Source organism: Artemia sp. Qi Xiang Cuo, chromosome 1 (genome assembly GCF_049724085.1).
Source record: "Artemia sp. Qi Xiang Cuo chromosome 1, ASM4972408v1, whole genome shotgun sequence".
NCBI classification, from domain to species: domain Eukaryota; kingdom Metazoa; phylum Arthropoda; class Branchiopoda; order Anostraca; family Artemiidae; genus Artemia; species Artemia sp. Qi Xiang Cuo.
Genome location: NC_142794.1, coordinates 96,568,361 through 96,572,645, shown reverse-complemented (window position 1 = coordinate 96,572,645; position 4,285 = coordinate 96,568,361). Strand labels below are relative to the sequence as shown.

The following is a 4,285-nucleotide window of genomic DNA, read 5'->3' as shown; positions in this document are numbered from 1 at the left end:
TTTAAAATCTTATAAATCAAAATTGAGTGAAGGTATGAAGCTCAATACACTTTTCTTGTGCCTTATTTGAGCAGGGTACAAAGTTTCAAATTACTAAGTTTCATCTTTATAACAGACAAGTTGTTAAACATTGTCAAAGGTCAGTACCCACTGGAGAGAGAATGGTTGGAGTTGTGTGCTTCAACATATCTCCCCAGAGGACCATTAAGAAGTTATATAATCCATAGGCATTGATGCATATGGATAAAAAAAAGGTACAAGTGCCTTAAAATTAATCTTTTATATACTGTATATGGAATGTCAAGCTGGAGATGCTATAGATACTGGGACAGATACTGACTGGACTGGTTGTTTCAAGATACTGCTATTAAGAATTGGAATGCAAAGAGTAGTTTTCATTGCATTTACAACATTTAAATTGTTATTTTTAGGGGGGGAAGGTACCTAGGTTAGGTTATGTATTTAATATATGGTATGCTTTGCCCCCACCCCCGAATGTACAAATATATAGCCCAAATGTCTTTCTAAACTGTTATTTATTCATCTATTTTATTTCATTAGCATTACCAAACTTGACTTCTTTAACAGTATATAAAAGAGCATGTTTAATGCACCAGTACCAACAAAAGAAATTATTTTTTATATGCTTAGTCTATGCTGTTTTTAAAAAATTGAATTACAATAGAAATCATTTCATAAAACATGTTTAGTAGTAGAATAAATAGCCTAAGAGAAAAAGAAGGCATAACATGGCAAAGTTGATTTCCTTTTTTTTTTTTATCTGGCTGATTTGTGAAAAATAATGCCTGTGGAGTATGTAACTTTAACAAAAGGGATTTATAGCCAAATAGTATGTTTTAAACCATTGCTTTAACCTTTTTAAATGCCCAAAAATTAAAAAAAATGCATCATCTACATGTGTTTATAAAGGGCTAAAATTGAATTTTTAAGCAGAGCAATTATTACATTTAGACAAAGCATAAAAAAGGCTAATCTAACTAATTTGTAGGTCAGTGATAGAAAAATCTCTGCCTTTTCCAAAAGTACATCACTTTAGACTTTTTAGAAAAGATCAGTTAGAAAACTCATAGATCAATAACTTGTTAAACATGACAAAGGTAAGAGATATTTCAGCATCTCTAACTTAAGTGTCCTATTAACTAACTTTACTTACTCAACTCAACTAATGTCTCAGATAGACAGGAGCTTCTTATCTAGACCTTTATCAAAGTTGTAAAACATTAAAAAAAATAAGAAGTAAACCCAAGCTACTTATATTCATATAGTAGGCTAGCTTTGATTCTAAAATAAATGATTTTTATGGTTATGTTTGAGGGTTTTTTTATACACAAGGAAAACATAATCTAGCCTATGGCAAGGCATAAGGGGATAATTCAATATATTTTACTCATATATTACTTGGCTATCTTAGAAAGGGATTACAACAAAATTGTATTCAGCTTCAAAACTTTGCTCAACCTCAATTTATTAAGTTTTAATGATATGCAAATAAATTTCCTAAATTCTGAAAAGACATTAATATGGCTTAAAATTCTACTCAAATAACAGTAAATGCATTTTCAGAACTAAAGCCAGAGAAAAAGAAACTGATAAATAAAAATTAAGGTCAAATGTTGTTTTGTCCAAATTTTAATAGGTATAGACCTGTCATGTAAGCAAATTCCAGGGTCCTCCAGAGGGAGAAAGAGTGGAGATATGTCATTCAAAATACCTTCCCATGACATGCTTTGGTCAATATATACCAAATCATACTATTGAGTTAGGACTAAAGTGAATACACCATTTGATGCCTTTTTTTATGCTGATTACGACACATAATAAGCATTTCTATTGGAAATGAATTTCAGCCCAGCCCCCCTATATATGCCAATTCAAGGTTCTGTTAGGCTAGGTTAGGTATAGCCTATATAGGGGGGGGGGGGGGCTGGAATTAATTTCCGAGATAAAGGATTATTTTATTCATAATCAGCATAAAAAAAGGCATATCGAATGGTTTATTCACTTTATTTGAAACTCAATAGTATGATTTGGTATATATTGACCCATACTTTAGCCTGTAGACCCATCCCTGAAAGTTTCATTTTCCTAACCTATCCCCCTTCCAAGATACCCAAAAGTAGAAATTTACAGAAATAATTCTTTCATCTAGACCTTTCCTAAACTAAAAGCCTACCAGATAGTACATACACAGTATTAACTACACCTAACATACTTTAGTTTCATAGCCTGTAATATAGTGTCTTTCAAAGGTGCTGATATTTGACCTTGATGTAAACATTGGAACAAAGGTTTTAAATTATAATTACATTTTTTTAATAGAAATATATAGTCAACACATTTTATTTAGTCAAACAAATGATTGTAAGTTTTGAGAGACCTAGATCATAGCCTACTTGCCCAGATAAATTCTTTTATAGCCTAATTAATATTTTGCTAGTCTAGTGGCATACTTTGTTCTAGGAACCTTGTTGCTTGCTGATTTTAGGTTCCACCAACTTTTTGCATGCTGATTTCAAATTAGAGTAACTATTTTTTATATTGGACAACATATAGCTTAAAATAAGTGCAATAATTAGGCTAAGTAAAGCAGCCCATGACAAATAGTAGTCAATGGCCTCAAGAATTGTTATTCCTGAAATAAAGAAAATCAGAAATGTCTAGTGTTATAAAGACAATTCACATATAATATAATTCAAAGTGAATGAATCATACCTACAGTGAGAAAAAAAAAATCTAAATTAGGTCAAGAAATTTCACATTTCCTCCATTATGACTTTTGATGATAATAGTGAAAGATGCCCGTACCATCTATGAGTTTTGAGGTTATTAAGTTTTAATTTACGCTGAGCCTACACTTTAAACTTGGTAATTTTTTCCCCTTTTTTCTAACTTGTTGACGGGCCCAATATAGTAGTTTTGCGTCTTATGGATGCAATTCAAAAACAAAGTTAGACGATTACTTCTTATTTGCAGAACTTAGAGATACTGTAGAGAGTTTTAAGAGTGGTATTAAACAAGGTCGTACCCAAGATTATTTCGAAGGGGGTTTTACTCAAAAAAAAATTTCGGGGGGGAGCGGGGGTTACAAAAAAAAGCTCTAAAAACCTATACGAAATTTTTTATATCCATTTTGTTATGTTTTTGCGAGTCAAACAAACATTTCGGGGGGGGGGGTCAATACCCCAAACCCCCCCTCTGGGTACGGCCTTGGTCTTAAAAAAAAAGAAAGGATAGCTTGACCAGATATTCACTTTTAAATTAGTAATTGTAAAGTTCCTGAGTCATCAAACCCCTTTTGTCCTCAATTTTATAACTTGTGAGCAAAAGTTTGACTCTACCGATAGAAGAGCTTTAACAAAGGTCCAATCCAAATATGGCATAGTAGATGTGTATATTAAAGTGATTAGTGGTGTATACGAAAATAATATTGCTGCGGTTAAAGGGGAGAAATGAAGCTAGTAGCTTGTTTCTTATTGCATAAGAAGCTGAGTAGAGTTGTGTTCTATCTCCGTTTATGGGGATCATTTCGATGGGCTTTCGTCTAAGGGGCAAAGCAAAAGCTAAGGGAAGCATGGAATCACATGGGAAAGAAAACTTTCCCAATTTTAGATTATCCAAACTTAGTCCCATATGAAAATGCTAGGAAAATAAATGATTCTTTTGAGATTTTGAGAATTTATGGTGCAATAAAGGGTTCGAAAGGCGAGTCTGCTAACCGCAGAAGTCGTTAACCTTCAATTTCATTTGTAATTCGTAGTGATGCTTATTGTCGCATGTCTTCTAGCCGCAGATCTTGATATGCTTCATTTTGCCCATCATTACCTCAAACACTTTTCCCTGTCTTTTGCTTTAGTTGTTTGGACTTATTCATCGTCTTGGATAATTCCGCATGACGGCAACAGGTATATCTAAATCGAAGGCTGAAATTTCTATCATTAGCATAATTACTGTTTTTTTCGTTAGTTTTAATTTGTAGGGTGGCAAATCAGCAAGTTCAATTAAACTTAGGAATTCTGGCATGAATTCAATTCTTCCTTCCTGTTAATTTTTCCTAGAAACACAAATTTTAAAGGATTTTACAGTGCTAATTGACCACATTCTTTCGTTCCATTGTAATTTGGACTCGGCTCGTAACAGCAGATTTCTTTATGCAACTTTTTCGTTTTTGACTTAGTGTGATTCTAGCTTCGGTTTGTTCCATGCTTTTTACTTTAGCTGTTCGGAGTCATTCGTCATTTTGTATATTTATCTTATGTCAGTGGTA

At 32.8% G+C, this 4,285-nt stretch overlaps 1 protein-coding gene across 2 annotated transcripts in view; it reads right to left on the bottom strand.

Moving 5' to 3' along the window:
- Positions 1 to 2,784, bottom strand: part of LOC148956965 (uncharacterized) — a 113,193-nt gene extending 110,409 nt beyond the window's left edge. Inside the window, exon 1 of one of the 2 annotated variants that reach the window (XM_089087963.1) lies at positions 2,734 to 2,784. The gene's annotated coding sequence lies outside the window, so the exon portion shown is untranslated. The remainder of the gene's footprint in view (positions 1 to 2,733) is intronic. The other variant, XM_089087969.1, reaches the window with a different exon arrangement.
- Positions 2,785 to 4,285: the final 1,501 nt, after the last annotated feature.